Consider the following 27,809-nt stretch of genomic DNA (forward strand, 5'->3'; position numbering starts at 1 on the left):
TGCTGAGGTAAGGCCACCTGCAATGGTAAGTATGCCTGGTCCCATGTACCATAGACCTCCAGCTGTACTGGATGTTGACCATGAACAGCTTCTATATATTTCTAGACTTAGCTCCATGTCTCCATACTTCTTACAAACACGTCTTCAGCCTCTGAAAGCCAAGCAAACAAAAAAAAGCAGGCAAAGTGTTAGAAAAAGAGTAAAGGCTATTTTCAAGCTAAAAAGCAACAGCAAAATGGCTTCTTTACTTCACAGCTGATCTCAAGTCTGTTCACTATTTTTAATATCATTCTCTGTTGTTGTTTTTTTTTTTTTTCAATATGACAGTCTTTTCTCCCACAATCCATCCTCAAGCCCAATATGTGATGCCGTATGTAAAAGCTTTGCAGATGGACTTCACTTTGGTTGATGTCTTCCACCCTTACAGCAACCTGCCAACATTATATTAAGATAGTATGAAAGACAGAGTTTATAAGAATAGGAGAGCAGGGGGTTAGTCTATATCCCTTCTGCCTTTAAAAAGTTACATTTTTGACACAAAACATTATTTGAGAAATCAAACATTACTTTCATGGAATAACATAGTTCTAAATAGAGCTGACAGCCTAACACCAAGGCAGTTGTAAGCCAAGATGCTTGCAGGTCCTTTGAAAGTCTCTGGCTCCTCTCAGTGAGTGGAAACACTGAACAAATTTACACAGGACAAGATGAAGAAGTGGTTACGGGACTCATTTATAATTTTCCTTCAGTTTTAAAGCTGAACTTGGGCTTACATTTGCATTCAGCGTGAATGGCATCCCACCACTTGTAACCTTGAGGACAGTTCTCAAGGTTATTTTCCATCTTAGGGCACTTCTAAACCAAAACTAAGCCTCTCCTTCATCATATCTTATAACCACCAACTTCCAGGGCACTGGGAGCCCAAAGCCAATGCCCTAGAGTTGGGAGCAAGGAATTTGAGGCAGCAGCTGGGAGCCATCTCTGAGCGGTAAAGGCCAATTACAAACCTGTAACTCACCATGAGTTGTCAGTCAGTGGCTAACTGGAGATTTACCAGGTACTTTGGTCTCACCATCCAAATGAAGAAACATTCTTCCTTTTCCCCTCCCTCCCTTCGCTGTGGCACCTCGCTATCTCTTTCATGCAAGCAGACCTTCTCCTCTGACCTACGGCCCATATATACGGATTCAACATTTGCAGCTTCTGATTAATTTGACCCCACTGTTTGCTCTTCAGATAACTGTAATTCCCTCCTTTCTTTCAACATAAACTATTTCTGCTTCATTTCATGTCCAGTTTATAGCTGCTTTTTTCTTCTCGCTATTTTTCCTGTCTACCCTCCAGTGATAAGCCTTACCTGTCTATTTGCCCCCATGTACAAACACTCTTCAGAAAAAGTTATCCAATTTCTTTTATCCTTAATTTTTTTGGATCAAGGCACAAAGGCAAAATATTACATTTAACAGACAGAGCAATATTTTACCAAGTTTTTACTTATATACTAGAAGTCAATGCAGCACAAAAATTGCTCTGCTAAATGAATGCAAGACAGAGTTTTCCTGGCTTACTCTCGTATAAGAAAGCTGCAATGAAGAAAAGAAAGATTATATATTCCAAATCATCTCAGCTACCCTCTTTATCATTATTATTGCCTCCATTTTCTACTGCATTTTAGAGTATATTCTAAATGGAATATTAATATTAATTTCTTTCTTCTTCATGAGAGTTCAGATAATTTGGGATAATTAAGGGAGAGAGGATAGGAGAATCCATCGTGGGGTTATAAATCTCCAAGGAATATGTTAGTTTTGCATTTTAGTTCTGCTGAAAAATGTAAATGCTTCAATTAGTGTAAAAATCAGAGGCTGCCTCTCTCATTAACAACGAGGCCTCTAACCTCTCACCTTGCCCGTATCTGAATCAGAGGATTCTGAAATGGGAAAGTTGGCCCATTTTCCTAAACACAGAAATTGCTCTAAAAAAAGTAACCAGAAAATATCTTCCCTCCCCCTCTTTAAAGAGCTAATTAGTTTCCAGAAAAGAAGCTGGTGTCCTCTTGCATGTGATGGGGAAGCTGGTGTGCTTGTGGATAGCATTACAATAGACTTGAAGTGAAGACAACAGGGCTGGGTGTCTGCAGTACTGGGATGAATCTCCTCAATCTAAATATTCAATGTTTCATAACAAACCTGTCAATAAGGGATGTGAGGGCAGTTTCGCCGCTGCGCTATGCTATCCTACAGCTAATGCAGCCTGAAACCTCCTAAAGGCTGATTGAAATCGATTCATACACAGGTGGAATGCTACAGATCTCTCTTCTCAGCCTTTATAAAGGGAGATTTAGTAGGAGATTTTTTATTTATTGAGAGATTCGTATTATACCAAGTTCAATACTCCTCCAGTCCACAGTTACCCAGAAAGGCACACTTAAACAAATGCCTGATGTATTCAGTGTGAATGGGACCAAATAAATCAGGGGAAAAGAATATAGCTACTACCACATACATCCATTCTGCATATATTCATTTCTAAGCTAGAGGCTGGGAGGCAAGGAGAAAAGCACTGCCTGGACTGCTGATTACATTTCCTCAGTGGGTAAAGCCCACATGTGCAAAACAGTAATGCAAAATTACCTGCTCCCTTTGCATAAAGAAGGTTCATCTGCAATGATTTAATTAATTGAAGGATTAGCCTTCTGCTACCATTTTTGACCTCAGTTTTTTCTGCTAATTTTCCTTTTACTGGAGGATCTTCTAGGCAGTATGGCACAAGTAATCTCATAGCATTGCAGCACTCTGGTATATTTTCAAGGCCATCAGCCCTACTCACACCTTCTAATCCTTAATTTCTATCATGCATTATTCAGGTTAAGATTTTATAAGGTTTGAATCAGTTTTTAATATATAAACCGGTTCACACAAGGTCCCAGTTTTCCAAATGCATTCAGGATGTTGACCCAGTTTGCACAGAGGAAGCTTTGTTTGCATAAAGGAATCAGCATGGAGAAAGGCCATATTATCTCCTTGTGCCACACCCCGCAACTATAATATTGCTTGATCACCCTTCGAATCCATTCTAAGTACTGCTGCCAAAATTACCTTCCTGGTCCATCATTTCCTCTTCTCTGCTTGTTCTGGACACCTTCTGCAGTCACTCCATCGCGTCATATCTAGCTGACCCCAGCTCTGTTCCTCCAGTGATATTAGCCTCAGTCAGTCCATCTCCACACTACCCTCTTTCCTGGTCTGTGATAAATTTCATCACAGTTTAATAGTTCAAAATAATGTCTTAAACCTCTTCTACCATTTTGCCTTCAAATCAATCCCATTGATACTGGTACAAGTACCTGAGCTGTCTCCTTTTTACCCTAAATTCTGTTCATCTCAGGTTTTTGGAATACTTTGTGTCATGGTACTAAAGACTATGTAGGTTCTGGTTCAAAATTTCACAGGAAAAGCACCATTCAAGAGCAATGACCATAACATACTTAGATTTAATATCCTCTCTGGAGCAGCAAAGGTCAAAAATCCACCACAATTGTGCCAAACTTTGAGCAATGGAAGTATATGAAAATGAGGAAACTTGTTAAAAAAGAGGCTAAAAGAGGTAGTTGAGAGAATGAAATCCTTATGGACAGCACAGGGACTACCAAAAAACCACCCTAGTAAAAGCAGAGCTTCAGTGCGTACTGTCTGTTAGGAAAAACTTGAGAAACAATAAAAAGAAGCAGGCGCAGTAGAGCAGTGAGCTAAAGATTTGCAAAGAAAAAGAGTTTATTAGAATTGAGAAGGCATCATTCAAAAAGCAGAAGCTGTATCCAAATGAAGAAAATAAAAAGGATCATAAACTCTTGCAGATTAAATGCAAAAATATAATTAGGCAGGCCAAAAAAAAAAAAAAAAAGAGTCTGAGGAACAGTTGGCTGGAGCAATCAAAAGTAATACTAAATTCCTCTTCCAGCACATCAGAGCAAAAAGCCTGCCAGGCAGTCTGTGGAGCCCACTGACAGCCAGGTTGAGTACTCAGAGAGGGCAAGGCTGCTGCAGAGAAGTAGAATGAATATTTACATCACTGCTCGCTGTAGAAGAAACTGAGGATATTTCCTCACTAAAAGCCTTTTTGGAAGGCAATGCTGCAGAGGATCCATCTGAAACACAAGTGAGTGTGGAGAAGCTATCGTAACATTAGCATAAGCACTAACAAGTTGTCTGGACTGGATGGTATTTAGCCAAGAGTTCTGAGAAAACCCAAGGCGGTAACAGCTGAATCACTAATAGGGCTATGTGATCTCCCACGTTAACTTTTTGGGCACCATGACCACTGAAGTCTAGCAAATGTGATGCCAGGGAGGATCCAGAGAGCTACGGGCCTGCAAGTTAGTAAACGTAGTGCACAAATTTGTAAAAGCTACAATAAAGGACAGACTTTACCTAAGAGGCATGTCTAAACACAATCTATGCGGAAAAGCCAATGACAGTTCTGTAGCGGGAAATTCTGCCTTGTAAAATCCAACAGAGTTTTTTGAAGTTAACAAGCATATGGGTCAGGTGAGACAGTCAGGCAAAATACAACTGGATTTTCAAAATGCTTTTGACAAAGTCTCCCATGAATGATTTCTAAAGAAACTTAGCAGCCATGGGATAAGAGGGAAGGACCTGGCAGGAGTAGATAATTGGCCAAAAGACATGAAACAGAAGGTCTGTCCTTGCAACAGAACAAATACCCTTCACAGTGAAATAAAATGATGGACTCTGAGTTCACAATTACCATTTGGGAGTGGGAGCTTGAGGTTACGATAGACAGCTCCATGGAAGTATCAGCTCAGTGCTCATCAGCACTCAAAAAACCAACTCAAATGCCAGGAACAAAAAGCCAAACAAAAACCTAATTATGACTCTGTGCATCTGCAGCTTGAATACTTTTTCAGTTAGGGTCCCCTCATCTCAAAAAAGGACACATTTGAGGTGGAAAAAGCTCAGAGAAAGATCAACTATGACAAATCATATAATGGTTTACAGAGTTCTGAAAACTCACGAATGATGTGGAGCGAGTGGATAGGAAATGACTGTTCGCTGTCTATCTACTGCAAGAAGCAGAGTGTCAAATGAAGCTTATAAGAGCGAGACTTAAACAAAAAGAGATGGCCCTCACAGAAGAGGTATCTGTACCACTTGGCACATCTTGTTTAATATCTAAAGTGTCTGTTTGCTGGAGCAAGGACTTCATGTTGTTCTGTATCTACCTCTTCAGGTCCAGAGTCCTTGAGTTGGACTTTCTGGAGCTATTGGTACAAATAATTAATTATATACATTCAGCCTACCTCATGAATACGTTGATTACAGACTTAGGGGTCAGTTCACAATGGGGAACTTCACTTGAGCAAAGCACTAGACCAATTCATAGCTTCCAGTTCCCTCTTTGCATTAATTCAGTCATTATATTACTATCAGTCTTCAGGAAATTGTCTCTGTTTAGACCAGAAATGGCCAAGGGTAGAAACAAATGCTAAGAAGACAAACTATAAATTACTGTATTGCAAGCAATGCACACACATCAATGACTGAACTGTGAACATGAAGAACAGGCATGTGTAGTAAGAGTATTTGTACATTGCTTAACATAGCCATTTCCAGGGTGCCTGCTTGGAGAGAGCCTTCTGCTTTCATCCTGTCCAGAGATTACTTTCATTATGTCTTGGTTTTTCATTATCCTCTGCACTCCAATTTCTTGTATCATCTTTCTATTATGGAAGGTGATGTAGGAAGTCTCTTCCTCTACTGCTTATGGTCAAAAACAACTGGAAGAGGGAATCCACTCCAGATACAATCCCTACCTAGAGGAGATAATTGACTTTCCCTGACTCCGAGCTAACAAGAGAAGTTAAATATTACCAGGTGCCCCATGGGACTGCACTTTTGTTGAAGACTGGGAGAACTCTCAAAAGAAGTTTTCTCAAAAGAAGGGAAAATGTCGTCTCACATTCACTGATGCAGATCCAGAGTGATGCCACTGACGTCATGCCAAGGTTTACACTGATGAAGGGTTCAGTCTTGCAAGCCAGTTCTGACTGATGTGCCCTCACTGTAAACTGGGTGATAACTTGGGACTGTCAGACAGTTTTTGCTACTTTTATACAGAAACAAATGAGACCAAGATTAGGTGACAATTCCAGGCAGAAACCTAGTGAGGTACATAAGCAGAAGTTGGTTTTATCTGCAACACAAAACATGTCAGGTCTGTTAAAGAAAAACTAATTTTTCTTTTGCATTTCTTCTGGTGTGATGGTGAGAACTAGCACAACTAGGCTTCATATATCTGAGACAGCATAAAGAAGAGATTCCCCATCAACTTCCTGATGAGTGAAAAACAGCTCAGTATCTACTGGTTCATATAGTTGCATTCTTCAACACATTAAAAATTACATAGTTTTTACATTAATTACATTAAAAATTGTATGTAATGGATTCCTCCTTTCCTTCCCTAATAATTCAGGTATACAAGCAAGATCAAAAGCTGTAGTCTGAAATGACCATACCGTTTGTTTCTGTTGAATTTCATATACAATATTAGTGAAGACAGATGATTTTTCATTGTTTGAATAGAAAACTGTTTTATACCTCTTTCAAATTTCCTTGGTATCTGAGCTCCATATGAACACAGGATTTTATTGGAGTATGTCAGTTCACCATAACCACTGTGCTAAAGAGAGCTCCGCCATAAGAGTTTCTAGTTTACAAAGAAAAATAAAATAGCAGGTGTTAACACTGAAGAAGAAAATTGGGACAGAAAATTAAGGTTATTAAGGAAGCTGAGAATTATAAAGGGGCCAACAGGGAGTGATTTCAGAAATCACAGCTTAGCAGCAGAGCAAATAAACAAAGAAGCCTGTGACCGAAGTCATCAAACTAGAAAATATTCTAGCAAAGTAATAAAATGAGAGGCTCCAAATGGAGCCTGATTACCTAACCACTGTATTCTTTCCCTTTTGGCTCATGATATACAGCCAACCTCACTGCCTCACAGGGCTGAGCCCTGGACATACACACAGAGAGAAAAGCAGAGTTACTCCAGATGTCTTCAGTTCTTGGGACTGGATTGAGGTTTTGACACAAAACCTGTCTATCTAGCAGCACATCACTGTGTGAACCGTGAAGTGATACTGGGACCTATTCATGAGCTTCTTCCCTTTACCTGAGGGTGCAGTGGCCGACACGGTAACGTGAGCCAGATTTTGCACTTAGCCCCATCCAGTGCCAGGGCAGCCATGACTACCTGCAGAACTGGGAAAGGAGGCACCTTTGCCTTCACCTTCCTCACTGCTGCCTGACACATTTGCAGGCAGGGAACATGATGACGCCAGAGATTGCTCTTCCCACTGTACTGGTACTGGCTGCAGAGGTAAGCGGTGCAGGCCCACTAGGGCAGAGCAGGGACACTCTCAGGACCCAGTTCTCAGAAGGGCTGAACAGGGCAAGTGATCTACTTAGAGGGTGAGGGAAAAGGTGTCCCACAGATGTGGGGTGCAAAGAACCATGTCAAGTGTTCTCTGCCCACAGAGGCTGTGGCCACAACAAAAGTACCTGGCATTACAAATATTTAAAACAAAATGAAAACTAAAGCAGTTTGTATGAACCCAGTGCATAAGACGAACTCTTCTGAGTAGCATAAATTAAAGTCACAGGTAGTGGGCAGCAGAAAGAGCCCAACATCAGCATTTCACGAAAAAAACAACCTGCGTTAGAGCCTCTAGGCTGCAAGTCAGCCCTGCTGAAGCAGACAATGATGTACATTTTAAGGCTAGCAAGAACTGCTGCAATAATCATGTAGCCTGACCTCCTGCATAGTACAAGCCCTAGGATTTTATCAAGCAGTTCCTGCAGCAGTAACGCCTACTCTTCCCTGCTGCAGGAGGGGTTCCTTACAACCCCCTTTCAAATGAACTCTCAGCAGGACTCTGAAGGGAACAGACAGATATTAGACAAAAATTTGTTTGTTTTCTTTTCCAAAAGAAGCAGCCAGGAAAGCAGTTGCTAATCGCTAGTTTAGGACTGCATCGCTGGTACCCAGTGGGCATCAGGCAGTCAGGCTCCGGCTGAGCGGTGAAACCAGGGCAGCAGTCACACTGCGCTGCGGCAGGACTATAGCTCTTTCCTATTTCGCCGACATTCATGTTGCCTTCCTCTCACCAACTGAGTATTATCATCACAGAGGCTGGAGTTTGAATGTGTTTAATGCTTTCTTAGCCACAGATCATTAGTAACCAATTCCACTTTCCACTAAGTCCCAATTGTTTTTATACAATACAGGACTCCTTTTTTTCCCCTCCCCTCCCCTCTTCTTTTTTCCTCCTCTTTCCAATTTTCTTGTGGTAAAACAGTCCTGCCTGAAAGCAATAAGCTCCTTTCAGAACTTAAAACCCTAATGGCAGGCATTTGGAAAAGAAGCTCTAAAGGCACCATTATTCCTCACTTTCACTTCACTGCTGGCTTGCTGTCCACACGCATAATGCCAAGCTTTTTCCCACAAAAGTAGCGGTCCTCAGATAGCCACAACTCCGTGTTAACTGCTCGATTTTATTTATTCCCGGAGGAAGCTAGCAAAGGGACAACTCTCAGGACATTTGGGAGGCCACCATGAAGTCAGTGAGAACTCAGCTAGGTATGGGAGGAATATAAATGAAGCAATGACTTAGGTAATTGTACCCACCAGGAACAGCTATTCATGCTTTTTGGATATTCCCACTCCACCCGTGATATCCTCTCCTTCTCTACCAAAGCTTTGCTGGTTCACAAACCCCCTTTCCACAGCTCTGCATCTTGGTGTTCACATGAGGCCTGAAACAAGATCGCAGCTTGTCATTGCTTTTCCCGTTTCTGTGGGTCTGTAATGTCCAGAGCAGGAAAAGCCGGGGATCCACTCCCACAGCTGTTACTTGCTCTCTGTGCAAGCTACAGCTGCTAGTCAGTAGCTAATGGATGGCTGGGAGAAAGTGGTCTGCACCCCTGGGAGGTGGGCTGCTGCTGGGCTAGGTAGCATCTCTCAATAAACTGCTGAAGAACAGCAGGACATCACTGCTGAGGGGGAACCAGTTCCTGCCCAGGGCCTACCAAACCCAACAGGCCATCAGCTTTTGCCTGCAGGACACATGTTTGGATGTCTCCACACAGAAATGCAGATTGGACTAGGGTCTCACTCTGTGGCTGCAACAGGCAGGGGACCCGGGGCAAAAAAACCTAGGGGATTACCCAGATGGTTAGCCTCACTTCCACTGCTGTCCTAGAAAGAGTGAAGAGCAAATGACAGGGCTCACCCATCCCTGGAGGGACAGTGTGAAGTACTTTACCATAGGTAAAGCTCTCAAGTTGTCAGTCCCCAGCAGAGACAGGACTCCACCATGCCTCACCGCTGTCAGTCCAGCGGGCACTTTAGGATACACACAGCCCCTGCTGTCCACAGGAACATTCTTCCACTGGGGTTGCGTGCACAGGGTAAGGAGACGTTGCCTCCCGCACAGCCAGTGCACCGGGGTACCCGTCAGTGCCAGCCCAGCCTCCTGCAATGCCATGCCCTGCCACCAGCAAGGAACCACCACATATTTGCTGCTGTTAGCCCTGAGTGGGAGCAACCCTCTAAAGAGCACAGAGGAGAAAAAAAGAGAGTAAAGTCTCTAACTGCACCACAGCTAAATGTCAGCGCCTACCCTCACGCTTCATGCAGAAGCCTCCTGCAAAACTGTGGGTCCCGTTGCAGAGTCCCCAAGCCTGCAACCCAGAGCCTCTCATGCCTTATGTCCAGCATAATGCAGAAAACAGGTGGCAGATCATTGCAGTGAGGCATTAGTAGCTGTTTGACAGGCAATCCATCCTTGAAAGAAAGAAACGGTGCAAATGAGTAAATACGTCCACGCCCTCACAATCAGCAAGGCAGGGCTTGGCTGTTTGTCTTATGGAGAGCCGGGAGCACGCCCCCTCCCCAGCCCAGGAGCGCCCTGGCACACATTATTGACCCCCCTGGGCCGCCGCTCTCTGCCTTTCCCATAAAGAGAGATCTCTGTGCGCAGCGGGAGCGGGGCTCCTCGCAGCCCTCGCACAGCTGCTCGCCAGGGCTCGGCTCAGGGAGCTGCAGGGCAGTGGGGGGAGCAGCAGGGCAGCCCCCTCCAGCTGCCAGAAGGATGGGGAAGGAGGAGGGCAGGAGCATGGGGGTCTGATGGAGGCACGTGGCCCAAATCCTGCCCACCTGCTGGGGCGCGACGCCAGCTGCAGCCCAACAAGGGCCCTATTAATCCTGCCCATGCAGTGCGTTTCTCTGCCTCTGTACACCCGACTGAGGAGATTTCACTGAGAAATTTTCATCTGTGGTTTGCTAAGGGTTTCTTCCCAAAGAATCATTATTTAATTGCTATTATCTTCATAAAGCTGTCCAGAGTGTTTTTCCAGTATTTATTTAAAGCTTATCTAAAAGATACCGATAGCAGTGGAACGCCTGGTTAAAACTGCAGTCCCGGTATGCCGGTAGCGGAGTGTGGTAAAAATAATAGGTCTGTTAAATTAATCATCATCTTTCTCTAATTTACTGTATTGTTGTATTTTTGGATCCATGCATGGCATGCACAGCACATCATTACAAAAGAAATGGAGTTAGAAGCTATATAAACAGACAACTGCAGACTGAGTTACTGTCAGTCTTCCGTAGAAAAAAAAGATACTTTGGCAAAGAATAAAAATCACACATTATAATTTTTAAAAAGATCTGCTGATGAGAAACCTTGTTTTAGAAAGCAAGCTCTCCAAAACACGTCCCTAAAACATTGTACAGGTTGCTGATGAAAAATTGTTTAAAAATCTCTCGATCAATAACAGCTTCAAAAATAACAGCATGAATAATATGAATGTTTGGTGGAAACAAAGAACTGCACAGGATATCATTAGGTATATAGTCTATATGTATTTCTTCTATCCTGATTTTGTGGAGAGAGAAAAGCTGGAAGCACAGAAGAAGTGATGAAATGTGTTTTAAAAAGATGGAGGAACTTTTTTCATGCAAATCCTTTGTTTCATCGTATCGCTAGTGACTTGTGCATAAAGGCTTAGAAATCTACGGGAGTACATGAGACATATCTCAGAAACAGATATGAGCAAATAATTCACTACAGAATAGTTGTTTTGTCTTTAAACCACCTCTGGTTTTCTTATTGAAAGAAATTATCTGCAAACAGGTCATTCTCACTATGAATTTATTCCTATGTTCCTAATTGCCTCAGGGATTGTTTGTGAAAACAAATTTTAGACAACGAATTTACAAACTGATCATTCAAAATGCTTAGCTACTGTGAGTTGCCAATCACTTAGCACTAAAAATCATACGTATTATTTCTACTTTGTAATTCATTTCCCAATTTGCAAAGTCAAAAAAGTATCTACCAGAGTTCTGAATCTCTCAGGATCACTTTGGATAAAGATAAGGGGTAAGAAAAGTTGAGGAATTAAATGTCACTTCATGTCTTTTTACGTCTTCCTTCCACACAATCATCACGGCCCCTTGTCACTCAGCCCAGTCCTATCCTCAAGCAGTGCATTCCTTCGTAACTCATCCAGGGAGAAACAGCACGTCACATTTATGGACTAGTGGGTTTTACCTCTCTTTTCCCCTCACATTCTTCCCAATCCATTTGCATTGGCGAGCACCTATCTGCCAAGGATGCAACCTACCTCTGCTCTGGCATGTTTAATTATCCAAGTTCCTCTGCTGGAGCTTTAGAAGGACATTGGGAGACCTCCCTCTGCCCATCCCACACCATGCAACACCACAGACCGCTTCACACATTCGTTTGTGAACTGGCATTAATGGTCTCCCTCCTGCATCATCTACCATCTCCAGAAATCCTCCTTGGTAATTGGTTTTGTGACTGCTCAAGTTCGCTTTAACTCTTAAATAAGCTTGAGAAAGGAGCTGTTGAGCATAAGACACAAGGCTACACAGAGCTCCTCCAAACACAGGCAACTCTCTGGGGCGCAAGACTGCTGGGCACAGGCCATGGCCCCTTCCCCTGCTTTTTCTGTGTATAAGCCAAGGAAAATCAGACTTTCTGTTATGGCTACTACTGAGAAGGTGGCAGTGCGTGGAGTAGCAGCCACAGTTGGTGTCTCTATTTTTAGGATCCATTGCACCATTTTTAGGATCCACCATTTCACCTCTTCAATGGCTTCTGAAGCTGTAGTCCAGACTTTCTGAGGCTTTTCCTCTGGTTTCCTGAGCCAGCCCTACCCAGCTTAGCTTGGGCCTTTTTCTTTAACCCTCGGCTTTTGCTGACCTTACCGTGACTTGTCTCCATACCCTCTTCTTTAGCAATTCAATGTTGCCTATACTTCTGTGAACCCTGCAAAAGAAATGATGAAGGGTGACTCAAATGCCTGAGATGAAATACTTGGATATAGCTACTCTAGTGAGAGGTGTTGCTGTAATATCTAGTATACAGAAGCAAATATCACAGAAACATTTTTCCCCATGGAGCGGTTTCATTATCCTGGCAAATCCTTTGAAGCCAGGAAAATGCCTATGCCACAAAACTGAGACAGACCTATATTATGAGAGCATCAAATCTGGGCTGGTTACAGTCTCCACCTTAGCCTAGAATCATTCTTCACACAGGGTCCCCACGCTTTGTCCTTGCAATGGAGTATGCTGAGGAAGTGAACTAGGAAGCAAGAAAAGAGGCGAAATGAACTGTTACAAGAGCCCATACATCACCGTCCTTTGCAAAGGAAGGCAAATGCACCCCACAATAACACCAGGAAGTGAGTGGAAAGTTCACTGATCCCAGACAGACCCATGGCATCCCTCCTTCTTGAGGAGAGACTCAGGATTTAACACTACCATTACATCAAGAAAAGAGCTCTCCCTCCCAAGAAATCCATTCCTCTTCTAGTGCATTGAAACAATTAGGTAATTTCCTTCTCCTTCCCTACAAATTGAATCTCTGAATAGCTCAATTTCTGCAAGTGCCATTGTTTTCTTAGGCACGTCAAAAGTAATTTTGCTGAGCCACCATACTCTCCAAGTACCCAAGCATCTCCAGCACCTGAGCATTCAACGCTACAGCTATTTCTTGAGTAGTGCTTGGACATGTTTCAAGTTGACATTTTAGATTGCATAACTCTGGGCGCAGCACTGCGAAGATGTCTCCTCCCATTGCATCAGAGAGTGACCCGCTGTGGCAAAGGCTATTAGTTCCTTTGAGACTATCGAGTCTGTGGTGCCTCATCGAATTATACAGATTCCAAGGGGAGAAAAAGTAACCACTGCATGCTCCGGGCTCTGAACTTTTCAGCACAACACATCTGGAGAGCCTTCATCTACATATGCAGCTCTAATGCCACATCTCCTTGGCGAACACTGCGTGCATTGAATTCTGCTAACATAGGATGACAGACAAGTAACAATAGGAGCTACGTTGACTTGGTGCTTGTCTCATCCTAAAATAAAATACTGTGTGACGGACTAGCCACAGCTGCACACTTACAAAGAGCAGTCTGTGGCTTCTAAGCAAAGCAGCTGAGAAGTTTAAAAAAAATAAACCTCAGCTTCCCCCTCCCCACTCATTTGCACACACACATTAGATCTGAGGCCAAAATACGATGACTAAAGTAAGCATATAACTAAGAATGACCTGATTTTTGGGAGGTACTGAGCACTTGCATTGCCCAGGGACTGTACTGCTTCAAAACTGTTTTTCTTGGGGAACACAGAGACTCAGTTCCTCTGAAAATTGGGTATGTTTGGGCAAGTGCCTTAACATTAGGGTTTTTAATGGCTCAATGTCTTAATTTGTTCTTCTGGAAACAGTTTAATTTGAGAGTATAGACAAATGAATACTGAATAAAAAATTAATTTTAAAAAAATCAAACACTGAATGTCTGGTTTCTGTAGCATTAACCACGCTGAGTACCACTGGGGGCGCAGGTATTGCACGCTGCAGTATGGAGGGGGGAGTGGCAGGCTGTGCAGTGGCAGGACTGCTTTCCCATCAATGTGACACAGACCATGTGCTACAACAGGCAGTACTACTAGGGAGGGCAAGGGATGACTGATCCCACTCAACTCTCAGAAACCATTTCTGAGCAGTACCCTCCTTTCTCCAGGTAGCTCACTCATACTAAAGATGGCAGCTTTTTAAGTCAGGGCTGAACATCCAGAAGCCCAGGGACGTGAATGAGCAAACATCCAGTGGGCTCTGGATCCATCTGAAGCAGAAAGAGGGTGATGCTGAACCCAAAGGGTGAATTGCAGTCATCTACCTTCTTTTCCCCCGCCTCGCTCTGCATGTCGCTTGTGGCTAAGGTGGCAGGAACGGACTAATGCTTGCCTTCAAGGGATTTGAAGAGAGTTCTTAACTGTTTAAAGAAAGCTTAAAAAATTGTAATTCTTAAGCGACTTTCCAAGGCTGGTTGCTGAAGGTTACACAGGGCTAGATGCAAAGCTGTATAATCCTGTTTTTCAAATGTCAGCAGGAAAAAAGTAAAATTCTCCTTTTAGCTTTCTCCAATCCCTGAGCAATCTGATGCAGCACAAATCAATATGTTCTTGAGACAGCGTTCCATGGAAAATGTAAATCGTAATGTTATCTGATATTTGGGTTGTACAAACTCAAGCAAATTGCAGAAACTATAATCCCAGGCTGTGAATCACTGCTGCGGATCTAATCGCTACCACTCTTTTCTGTCCATCAGTTCTGCCGTTTGCAAAGCAGTGGAAGTATGGATTACACATGACTTGTTCTTTTCGCCACTAACATGCCCTGATGGTAAGAAACTGTAGTGTGACCACAGTTAATCAGAAGCAAACCCTGATAGCTACTTTCTTTCTCCTGTGTGCAAATATCCTCACCTCTCCAACGACAGCAGGTTCGGGAGTTCACAGCCAGCACGCATCTACCTCTGCTTTTTAAAGCAGAAACCGTCACAGGGGAGCAGACTGCTTAGGAGCTGTGATTAGAAGGAAGCTCGCTAATGCAACAAATGTTCAAGCAGACAACACAAACCAACAGATGCCAAACTATTTGAAGCCTGATACAGAACAAAAGGCCTGCCTCCTCAAATAAGGGCCAGGGCTGCAGAGCCCAGACAGAAACACATACCAGCTGGCCAGCCATGCAGAATGAAATCCCCCAAAGACCAGTTTCATCATAAGCAGCAGCTGACTGATCACGATTGACAGGACGGCTGATGAGAGGGCTCATTCCTTGGGTTCCTCCCTCCCTCGATCTCAGTCGACATGAGCCACCACTTCTGTCATGAGAGCCTGTGGTTCATTTGCATCGTACAAACTCACGTTCATGGGGAATCAGACCTATTTTTTGGCACAGTCCACCACAAGACAAGAAGAAATTCCTGTTTCAAGCCGGCAGAAACCAGCAAAGTCAAAATCTCTGCATCCCAAAACATGCCCTGAGCAAGTCTTTAGCTTGCTTAGGGAACACGGGTAGGTCTGCTCCACTTCTGCTGGGATCGAGTGGTGCTCTGACACACAGCCGCTACCCCATGGTGATAAACGCATTTGACATCACACGTCTTCATTACCATCTCCATCACTGCTACCACAATTTTAGGCCCTACATTTTTACTTAGGCCCTACTTTATTAGTGCCTTCATGAGCCTTTCTAAGCAGACCACTATAGACATTTTAGTGGTTCAAAGAGGGAAGTCTCACAGCCAATGCATGATACAAGACAGGAATGCAGAAGATCCTGGGAAGAAAGGAAAGCCACAGAGTCAGAGAGGACTTTCTTGTAAGGTGAGGACTTTGAACAAGAATGCAATGAAAACCTCTGATGTGAACCCTTCTTCGGAAGGCTGGCAGATTTCTCCAAACCCACCCAGGCTGCTGATCTGAACAGAGCACCCTGAAAAATCGTTGTGAAGCAAGAGACAAGATAAACCATCTTACAAGAAGGTGGATATAAGAGGGGAGGATGTCTGAGAGACACACGCAAGCAAGGGAGGGACTATCAGCTGGAAAGTCTGATTCTATATAACGGCTCTAATAAAATTAGGAGAGTTGCCCAAAGACCTCCCATAAAACAGAAATTTCAGCACCTGCATCCTTTTTGGTTTGCCTATGTGCTGTGTACAGCTCCATGTTTACACACAACCCATCCACTCTTCTCCTCAGAAGACCCACACATTTTAAATGGTTCTGTAATTATATTTCTTCATAGCAGCAGACAGTTTTAAAAAGAATATCAGACAAGCCAAGGGAACAAACTCTTCTTGGACCATTTCCCATCCCTGTTATTTTCATTAAAAAACAGGGAGAGTGTTGGTGCACCAAGACTACGGCTGTTTGCACTATGTGCCTGACTCAGGAAACAAGCAGTTTGTTATTATGGTTATTTCTGGCAATTCAGGCCATTACTGCTCTGAAACATAAAGCAATTCCTATTTCACCTCAAGTACTAGTCTACAGATTCAAAATGTGTGTGCTAAGTCTTAATCTACAGGGTGTCCCACCTGACTGACTAGGAAATAAATCCGAACACAGCACAGCAAAAAATTACAATAAGTTGCCTACATCACTTCAGGCCATATTCATCAAGTGATGGCTTATGAGTGCTGCATACTGAAAACACACAGAAGCTGGGTATTGTGAATTCTAAGCTACTGCCCATCATTTCCCTTTACCCCAAGTTCCTCAAAAAAAGGCCAGATCCTCTGCTGCTGTCAATTAGCAGAGTCTCATTCAAGCTGATGCTGAATTAAACAGGCTAAAGATGTGCAACCTGACTTAAGCAGAACAATCTCTCCCCAACAATTACAGTAGAGAAGCTCATCTTTGTTTAAACATTCAGTTTTACAAAGCTTTAAAATCCACACATACACAAAGACTGGGAATATCGTGGACGTCAGTGTAGGTTGTGTACACCAGATTTGGGGACATTTATGTAAGTGGCTCCTAAGAAGAGCGTACAACAATTATGGGGAGGCAGGCAGTTTCAGTGACTACAAATTGGGGCGATGGTTCTTGTCTCTCCCCCCACCTTTGGGTCTTAATCACTTAACACACCCACAAGCTGCTCTATGGCATCCGTTAATTTTTGAGAAATAAAATGGGAAGCAATATCCTTAAAATCGGCATTTTTAAAATATGGGATGCTCCCACCCCACTGTCACAGCACTTCTCTGTGCAGCTCCCCATCTATCATTCATGTACCCCCCTTTCCCTGTTGCCACCTTATAACCACCTTCACTTGCAGGGCAAGGTAGCAGCTCTAAGACAATCAAAGAAGCTGTGAAGAAAAGGGTAAGGTGGGGCTATTTTCCATATTTCAGGCTAGAAATCTATGTGATTTATTGAAAACATACCAGGGAAATTAGTAAGCCTGTCCTTTACCCCAGGAGGCAAGATTTCAGGCTAAAATGTGGGAAACCCCATGTTAAACGAGAAGTCTGCCAACCCTAGGAACTCACCCATAAAGCGTATTACTCTGCGCAGTCACAGAGGTTTTCTAGACTACTCATTTTCACATGAGCTGATAGCTCAAGGGGATGTTCAGGCAGTGCTTGATGCCTTTGAACCTGACCTACAACCAGGCAATATCAGTTCAAACCTGACCGTTGGCAGAAAACGAGGGGAAAAAGGAAAGAGGAGCGAGGGATGTTGTCAGGGTCTGCCTCTGTCAAAGGAGTTTGTAGTTTGAGAGAAATCAAACCAGCAGAGCAGAAAGCTCAGGTAGTATTGAAGCTAAATAAATAGCACGTGTGCCAGGGAGAGGGGAGAAGTTCAGAGCTGTGCAGGGAGGCAGGGGATGTCTGGGGATGGGGCAGTGGGGTGGCAGGGGATGAGAAGAGGGACAGGACTTGAAGAAGCACAGCTGTGCTCCCAGCCCTACCGAGGTCCAAGGCAAGGGAGTGAATGCCTCCCTCTTCTCCCTGCCCCTTCCCCGTTCTCAGCGAGACCTGGACAACCCTTGCCCTGCATCCCATCTAGTGAGGGTGGTGACTCTGTCACTCCTCATGGGAGCCAGCACTAGGAAAGCCCTTTCCAGCTTCCTGGGAGACTCTGCAAAACACAGAGCGCAAGACTGAAAAGGCACTGGGTCGGTGCTTATCACAATGTCCCAAGCACTGGCAATGGGTTGGGAAAGGATGTACCACTGACTGAGACAAATGCAGGAGTTCACACCCCTCACTTCTGTGTCTCTTCAGAGGGCATTTTCATTCAGCAGAGTATACCTCATGGAGATGAACAGGCTACTTCACACTTCTTCAAAAAACTCATTCTGCTTAAAGGTCAAGAGTCCAAAATCCACACACTCAATTGGATTTCCTTGAAACTAATAGCACAACATAAATTTGCCATCCAAATACATAAACTTGCCATCACCTGAGTGATTTACAAAATGCATCCTAAAAAAATAAAATAAATAGTCTCCCTGGAGGTTGAAAGATTGTTGCTGGGGGCATTTCTTTGGAATCAAGCTGTGGCTTCAGTCAAAACACACAGGAACTCAGTTCCACAACGTCCATCATGGCTGGTGCATGGTGCCTGTCATCTCCTCGGCAGGCAATGCGGAGCAGGGAGCTTGGCAAAAGCTTCAGCTCTACAAGGAAGATCAAGTCTCACACTGAGATGGAGCAGCCCTTATAGGGTACCCACTGGGCTGCTCTGGTTGCTTCCCCATGTCAGCTAGAGGCTGGGGTCTTGTTCCAATAAGCAGACCTAGCTGATTATTGGTCTCAGGATTTGGGGGTAAGGGGAGGGATAGCACGTAGGAGTCATTCTTCACCCTACCCTGTGCATGTGCTGGGAACTCAAAGGGTCCTAACTCCACTTTCTGCTGTGCTCAGAGATGGTCTGAGGGACAGCAAGAGAAACCAAGCTGAAAATCATAAGAAGTCAGGCAAGACACATTAAAGACACAGTTTCCCCTTCCCCAGTGGGACAGGGAACAGACTGGAGCGGGTTGCTGGGCTTGCAGGGAGGGAATGTGATAAAGCAAGCTTGGCTGAAACTGGGGCAGGGAATTTCACAGATGGGTAACATACAAGGAATGCAGGATCTACTTATATGTGCAGTTAAATAACCCCAGAAGCATGCAGAACTCTAGCAGGCGGCTGCCTTTGATGCATATATAGCAATAGGTGCCAGCTGACAAGGAGTTATGGGCTCCTAAAATACTCACAGATTAAGAAGACAGGAAAGGAGGTGAGCTGGAAGTCATAGCCAACAGATATACATGACAGCAGGTTGGAGAAGGAAGAAGATTTACATGTTTAATGTGGGTTTTTTTTTGGTTACATGGCTGTCACATTAAGATTTATAGAGCTAGACCTGCTTGATGGTTTCCTCTCTCTCCACACAATAGAGGACAAGACCTCAGCACTTATCACAGTGTGACCAAGAGTGGGGAAGAAGCACACAGCAGCCACACAGCCTCTCCGTCCCAGCCACAGCAATGTTTCGGCTGCTCCTGTAGCTGAGTAGCACAAAAGAAACTCATTCACTTCCATTAAAAGGCAAAGAAACTGGATGAAGGCTGCTCACACATCGTAAAGTTGTTTACAGCCAAGATGACCTTCCTACCTTGTTTAGTTTGGGGTCAATTTGAAATAGCAATCTAAAAGGGAAACTTTCCATAACCTATTGCCAGTTACTTCAATCAGTGATTTCCAAAATGTGGGCCACAGACAGCTGGTTGGTCACATGTGGCTGGCACTCCTTCCTTCTCGTTGCTACTTCAGCCTGAGCACCACTAAAAATATACCAAATGGTTTCCTAATATTGCGTTCTCATGTGATCACTAGCTAGTGTTGAAATGGGGGTGTAAGAAAACTGAAGATGTGAGAGGTGGAAGAGTGGCGCTCCACAAGTCTAGAGATGGGAAAGGGAGGCATGGATTACTTCAGGGGAATGTAAGCTGCAAAATCAGACTCCCACTTCAGAAAGGAAATAGATATGCAAAATGATTGGATGTACTGGGAAATTATATCATTTCAGTTAAGGTTGTTGAGAAGTGTGTAGATTGTTTTTGTGGTTTGGTGGTTTTTTACATTTTCTTCTGTCTGTATCTGTAACCTCATCTCATTCTGGGACTACATATGCTGTACCAAGGAGCGTGACTCTGCTCACCTAACACAATGAGGCCTGGGCCCCAAGGTGTGCTGTCAGACACCCAGTGGTAAAGAGGTAACTTCAGGATACGCACCTCTTGACAGACTAGTTAATAAACATCTGTGCCATCTGGGCAACACACCATTTTGCCATTTGGGCACCTGAGGTTGTGCCGGGCAGTTGCCAAGCAAGCTGCATTTTGCCTGTAGGCAAAACTGTCCACCCACCAGCCAGCGCCCCAGACTTGCAGACCATTGCATGACCCAAACATTTCTGACTCCTTCTGACCACAGGCTGTGTGCCTACCATGCTGTGGGTGGGGTGCAATGCGGTGCAGCCAACTCAAGAAGCATCTGGATCAAGACAGATCTTTAGGTCTTTCGTATCAGCAAAAAACGTGAAAACAGGCTTGAGTAGTTTTCCTGACAGCATAAGGGATTTCGGGGGGGGGCGGCGAGCGGGCATGGGGGTGTGTAAATGTTAAAATAAATTTAGAAAAAGGACATGAACCAGTCAAGCCTCAGTTTACGTTCCCTGCGTGTCACTTCCATTTGTTCTCCTTGACAAAAATGGGTGGCACTGCTCTGAAGCCCCAGGGAGCCCAGAGCCTTACTCAGGCAATTTATTTGGAGCAGTATGCCAAAACGCAGGCTGTAATGCCCTGCAGATCCCTGGTGGCAGATTCCAGACAGGCCAGGATCCTTGGGAAGGCCACACAGTGATATCACCCACCTCCATGTCGGGAGGGATCCTGGAGCCAGTTCCAAGAAGATCCAGGGCTGCAGGCTGGACAAATAAAGCTCTCACATGCTTTTCAGTCAGGCAGCTGCATGTAGTTCAGCAGGAAACTCTTTGTACTATGTGACCAGGTCACAGACATAAACAAAAGGGCACTGAGAGACTGAGTCAACAGCCAGGTTCTCATGTCAATCTGTGTAATATTCATGTCACTAAAAATCAAATGCTCACAAGAGGAACTTGACATCATATGTGCATGCTGCAATATTTACTATAAAGGGAACAGTAAAACGTTCAGAAAAAGTCATGCAGTTGCAAAAGTTTTACTGCTACTAAAACAATAGCTGAAGGGTAAGTTTTCAGCAAGAAGCAGACAGGAATTTAACCATGCTGCTTACACTAATCCCCCTGAAATTTCTCTTTAAGAGAATCCAAGAATGGAGGCCTGAACTGGCCTATTCCTTTTAAGAGAAATAAACTGGGGGAGAAGAGCAGGAAAAGTTGAACAGTCACCTGAGAGAAGTGAGGGAAAGCACATTAGGATCCTCCTGGGCCACTTCTGGAAGAGACTTCACCTACCATACTGGATTTAGCTATTAATTTCTATTGAGAAATGCAAGTTATTGAATCCCCATAAGGGGTCTGATGAAGTTGGAGAGCAAGAAAAGTCACTGTAAAATGTTTTGGGGAGGAGTGAGAGCAGGCTCTCAGAAACCGTGATGCCCAGTGTTACTGTTCACTCATCTCCACAGCGCAACAATGAAGGGAAGGAAACAGACTGGAAGGACACAGCTTGGAAGGATCTGTTAAATGCATTATAAAATGCACTGCTGTAAGACTGTTGTTTAATTTATCCAGATTTGTGTTTCATTCTTGTAGGAATCCTCTTTCCTCCACCAATGAATGCATCAATATGAAAAATTTTGTTGACTCTGGTAACAGCACCCTTTAAATAAATGATGAGACTTTTCTTCCTTAACACAGGAGTGGAAATGGTGTTGGGTCACGTCCCTGTTCCTCTCCTGATTTCAATGACAGCCAGAGCAGTAGGCAACAGTTTCCCTAATACAACACACAATTTTTTGCAGTTGCAGGAAGAAGAGTAGAGTCCTCTTCCTCCTCGCCGTTGGAGGCCTGCACACCCTAGGGAAGCTTCCTAAGAAAATGAAGGGAAAAACATAATGGAAAATTGGGCTGGCTAAGTCAGCAGCGTCCTGTGTTTGAGCAAGCCCACACAGTGCTTCAGCACAGAGGTGGGAGGATTTCTTTCTACCACGTCCCTCTGGGGAGTGAGCTGCGGAGAGCATCCCCTGTAACAGCACCCTCTTGCAGGTGGAATTACAGTAAGTCCTTGGGGTCAAAGTACAGGGTTAAAAGCTGACGGAAACTCTGGTTCCGTGGAAAAAGGCCTAAGTCTGTCAGATAGGATAAGCATCTGGTTGTAGTCTTGCTGTTGGAATCAGACCTAGCCCCAGAAATAGGCAAAGTGAGGTGTTACCTAGGGCAGGAGGTGGCTGAGGAAAGGAAGCAGTCCAGGTATCATGAGGAGCCAAAGCATCATTACTTGTGCCTTGTGTGGGGAAAAAGAAGGGGACCAGCTGCTCAAATGACTGCCCTCTATCTCCCCCTGAGGTCAGATTCAAACCAGGTTGGTTGCTTCTGCAGGGAAGAAAACTACAGTATATTGCTGATTCTGTGGGGAAACTGCCTTCTGAGCAGAGCAGCCAGCTCCCTGTAAATTATCTTGTGATTATCCAGGATGGGGGGAAAGATTTTCTGGGCACCCATGATCTGTCTGTGTGTGAAATAGCCTGTTGGATCATGTTATGACAACTGTCAATCCCAAGACAGTTACAGACTGGTCCCTTGTCAACAGAGATTCTGAAATTTGGGAAGAACTTCAAGTGACCCGCCGAAGGCTACTGGCTGCCTTCGTGTCAGCACCAAGACTGGAATACCAGACTAGCTGGCCTCCAGTCAAAGGTTCGGCCCCACCTATCCTATATATAGATTATTGTATCATATGCTCGCCCTTATTGCTATGCAACTGGGTGTCAGAGCAAAAACACAATTAAACACTGGACGTAGGCCCCACTGAACCAGATGTTGAGAAAGCTTTTCTTCATTGCATTTGTCTAAAAGGTGGCCACAGTCAGTAACCAATACTCAAGCTGATTTTGCTAAAAAGATTTTTGACCCTGACTTCTTAGGAAGAGAACTTGTTGCAATTTGCTCTTTGAAAAATCTTAAATAATTTGATTACAGTAGGACCTGATTAAACCTCCTTGTATCCAAGCCAAGTATTGCCTCAAGCTGAGGAAGAAGCCCATAAACACGGTTGTTTCATAGCCAGTTGTAACCCTGCTATAGAAGAGGCGACAGTTCTTGCCAGCGAAGCCTGGCCTTTTGTGCTCCTACTGCCATCACCTAGATGTCAGCAATCCTTAAGGAGTGCTCAAAGGTTTTCATCAAGGCTCAGGGTAATGGCACCGCTTTTGTACCTGGTCTAATCCTCCTTTATAGTTCCTCAAATTGGTGGTCAAAAACCCAGTCTCACAGATGTTACCTTTATATGTACGAAATTGTTCTATATGACAGCATCTTGAAGACGCTGACAGTCGTTTATTTCTGATGTGCCCTAAGGCAACATCCTGGCTATAGTAAATCAACAGAAATTTGCCATTGACTGGCTCAGGCCAGTTTTTTTGTCCTAGGGGTCTCAACCATCCTGATGACAAATCAGGGGAAAATCTGCTCCAGGCTGGAGACTTGTTTTCCACAGTGTCTCTCTCTTGCCTTATTATCGGCAGTGAGTAAAATAGAGATATAAATTCACTCACTGAAGGGCTCTTCTTTCTCATGTTTTATGCTTTTGATCCATACAAGCACCCAAAGAAATTGGGTTTCAGCTAGTGGTTTAGCTCAGCTTCTTTAGAAACACAGAGGGGACTGCCACCACAACCGCCTGTGCCCGATGGTGCTACACTGCTTTCCTGTTGATATATTTCCCCCTCTCTAATTTTTATACATATGCCTACTTTAATTGTATGTACACAAATACGGAATTTGTCTGTTTGGGACTTTACGTTACTTTCATTACAAAACTGCGTAAAAAAGACAGCAAATCAATTTCATAGTCAGTGCTCACGCAGCAGGAGACAATTCATACTGACATCTGATACCTGCTGGCTGCTGCTTCCAATTACGCCAGATGCCAGAGAGCGGGGCTGTCGAAATAACAGTGTCGATGGTGCAATCAAACTAGTTAAGATTCTAGAAGTGTGTTGTGCTTGGTTCAGTGCGTCGTCAAATTCCCACCATAAGCAAAATAGTGACACCTACTCCTTTTTTGTTAACTTCTTCACTGGCAAAGAGATACACATTAATTCAATGTAAAGTTGCATCTTTAGATATATAGCTGAATCTGCCCGAGGCTAAATATCTAAAGATTGGAAGGAATGTGAATGAAAAGTGAAATAAACATGATAAGGATTTATAATAATACATCCTTACTAAATCCTACTACAAGGCTGCATTACAGCCCTCAAGGCAAGACCATGTGTACTGCCTGCCCAGTGTCTTGCAGCGCACTAGGGAATGCTGCTGTCATCAGATCAAATTTGGTGCCTTCCTGAAATCGGCTCACAGCTTGTTGAGCAGGAGTAGTAGGAGAATAACAGGACAGGGTGTTGCTGAGGCATTAACTGATCAGCAGAGCCAGAGAGGGCTACTTTTTGTGCAAAGCAGAAAGCAGAGGACAAGTTTGGCTGGAGCCACAGAGCAGCACAGCCATATAGTGCGCTCTCTTCTTATCTCCTTAAAAGTTAGAAGAAAAGCAGAAGACTATTGTGCTGGCAAAGCACATCCTCCTTCACACTGACTGCCATCTCATAAAACAGCCAACCAACTAAAAAAATTGCTCATACACACACAGAGGGAAAACGTTATCCCACAACTTCCAAGGCCTGTAGCATTCCCTGATCTTCCATGAAAAGATCTCCCGGAGGAGATGTAGTCTTTCCTTTCCTTCCTGCCTCCCAGCAGGCTTCAAGCTAAGGTATCCCTCAGCGAGGGGCTTGCAAGGTCAATCTCGTCAGCCACTCCTCTGCAAGTTGGGTCATAAATCACATCGTCCAAAAAGACAAGAACGGGAACACAGGACATCAGTTTAGCATAGTCCACAGAAAGACTCCACCAACAGCTCCGGTTGTCCTTACCTTGTCAATTAACACAGTCAGAGGCTTTCCCCAGCAGATGATACTTCACAGAAAATTATGAACTACAAAACACCGACAGCTAGATTAATTAAGTTCCCTACAGAGCACAGAGGATGCCGCTGAGGCAGGGCAGTGAGATGCCCCAGGCTGACCTGTACCATGCTGCAATGAAGCTATAGCAACTTTCTGCATACGACCACTCCAGTTGAGTGATACAATCACTATGCACATACAAATATACAAATACCTCCTCACTGGAGGCTTCCACCCTCCAGAAGAGACTGAAGTGTCTGTTTTGAAATACCTTTGTTTTGCAAGGAGGCATCACTTGATGTACGTGATCTTCGCAGTCAGTGCACAGTTACAGTTTCTGTTGACAGACCAGCAAAGCGGCTGCACATCTGCAGTGGCTGCACCTACAAACAGTAGTGAAAAGGCAATAATTTAAACACCATGTAAAAAAACTCAACTGAGATGGCTGGCCATAGCACCAGAAGCATTCTGTTCTGAATTGGACAAAATCTGCTTGATTTATAAGTAGATGGTCACATTAATGCTATTAATATATTTACAGTAATCATAAATGCCAACTGATGCTTTAAAATGCTTTCATCAAAGATTTCTAAATCTACTACATCTGTGTTAATCCTCAATTAATATGTTTTTAATATGCAATGGGGCCTTTATTAGCAGAACAAATAACTGTCATATTAAATCTAAATTAAATGCATAATTGGGACTCTAATTTAAAATGTTACTCTTAAATCTTTCAGACAACAAGACTTATGGCTAAATTAATCTCAAATACTACATGTCATTGGTAATAATTTTATAATGCACCAACACCTCAGTCTTAATTACACGCCAGGGTACTTTACCTCAAAAATGGGAGTAATTCAACAAAACTTTAGCCTCTTCACCCAAGCATCTCCACCCCCTTCAGAGGAAAATTCAAACACACAGGAGAATGCATTGAATCTTCAAATTAGATCTGGTTCTGCTCATTGACTTGGATGAGATAGTGTGCCAAAACTATTTAATTAATTGTGGATGTTAACCACTGTATTAATGACATGAGGTAGAATCCGTATGTCAGTGGCAGAATGTAACATACACATTCTGTGAACAACTCGTTATGATGAGATAAAGAACAACGTATTCAGTTTAAATAGCTCTAGTGAAAAAAAACCTCAAGCATGGTTCAATTAATTACTTAACTAATTACTCTTGTTCCAATAACAGATATTGACTTGCTCCACTTTACTATATATTTGAATTTTAGACTTACTGCTGCTAGTAAAATTAGTACTTAGCTTAGATCTAATATAAACAGAATTAATGCACATCCAGGCAAAATTCAGCATTTAGCAATATCTTATTTTTATAGGATTAGTCAGTTGTCTGTCTTTTTCCTTTCCAAATTATCTATCACACTGCCTGCAAAATCACAGAATATTTTTTCAGGGTATTTCCAATCCAAGTGTAAGTTAGACAAAAATAGTTGGGAGTGGGGAGAAGAGGAGGCAATTTCTTTCACGAAAAATGTACATTAAAAACTTTTCCAAGAAACACTCTGATATGAAGACAGATGATGGCTTATTTTCCTAACTCAAAAACCTATTTGCACTTTTAAAAAAAGGTTTCATTTCTAAAACATATGGATATCAGAGGAAACAAAATATAATTTTCCATTGTGTTCAGAAGCTCCACATATAAAAAAAAAAAAAAAGTGAAAAACTATTTCTAACCAGATCCCAGTTATGTCAAAGACTTTCATTTTCCAGTCAAAATTTTTGACCATTTTTAACAGACATTAGAAGTGTTAAAGGATTTTACAACATGTTTATATCTGGTCCTTACACTACACCAACTTTCTTCCCTAGCATCTAGACACTACAGTTCATGTTTTATTTAAAAAAAAAAAAAAATATGCAAAGAGACACAAGCATTTATTCCAACAACATTATGTTATGTCTAAAATTAAATTACAAAGAACGAGAGTAACTACCAGTATGTGGATGCGTGGAAAAAAGCACAAGGGCTGCAGTAATAAGATCACACAGCTAATTTCAGGCTCCAGTGCCTTACAGCTTCTGGGAGGCAGGACTTTGCCTACGGAGGGAGTGACCAGGGAAGAAAGATTTAAGATTGGGCTGGAAATTTTTTAAGAACCATTTCTCTCAGTGTGTTTTGTCATTTATGCTCAGCCTCTCCCAGAGTTACACTGTACAGGGAAGTGAAGATGAGGGAGAGAAAGCAAAAGATATCTTCAAAAATTTGCTACCTGTTTCCAAACCTTGAAAAATGCAGTTGCATTTGGTTCCTGAGTCAGTGTTCACCTCGTGCTTCCTTCAGCACGCTCAGGCATCCCTAGCTCTTATGTACATATTTTCAGACCTCTAAAACACTGCTGAACCCTGATTAATTCTGATTAATTGTCCAAAGACTAAATCAATAATAAATGAGCTAATTACAACCAGTTGTCCCTGTGGGACTGTCACAAGGCAGATAAAGATCAGCCAGTTGCAGGAACAAGCCATCACAGATCCTTACGCTTCCCTAAAGAACAATTTACATTTACACTAAACCTCAAATTGCCACTGATGGACAACATGCTAAATGTACATACCTTAGTCTCTACAAGAATCATAAAATATGTCACTCCACAATATTGGCCAAAGGAACAGACAGAGAACCACAGCAGAATAGTGTTCCTGTCCCTTTCTCTACCCCATGAGCCACATGGAG

The 27,809-nt window shown here is 43.3% G+C and overlaps 1 long non-coding RNA gene across 1 annotated transcript; it reads right to left on the bottom strand.

The window, feature by feature from the left end:
- Nucleotides 1-27,809, bottom strand: LOC148053296 (uncharacterized). The gene is made up of 3 exons (XR_015708805.1): nt 27,691-27,809; nt 25,366-25,477; nt 1-151 (listed from the first exon to the last, which is right to left on the bottom strand). It is a non-coding gene; the product is annotated as an uncharacterized LOC148053296 (long non-coding RNA).

The sequence above is a fragment of the Nipponia nippon genome, unplaced genomic scaffold (assembly GCF_047370975.1).
Source record: "Nipponia nippon isolate SJK-2023a ecotype South Korea unplaced genomic scaffold, ASM4737097v1 scaffold_4, whole genome shotgun sequence".
NCBI classification, from domain to species: domain Eukaryota; kingdom Metazoa; phylum Chordata; class Aves; order Pelecaniformes; family Threskiornithidae; genus Nipponia; species Nipponia nippon.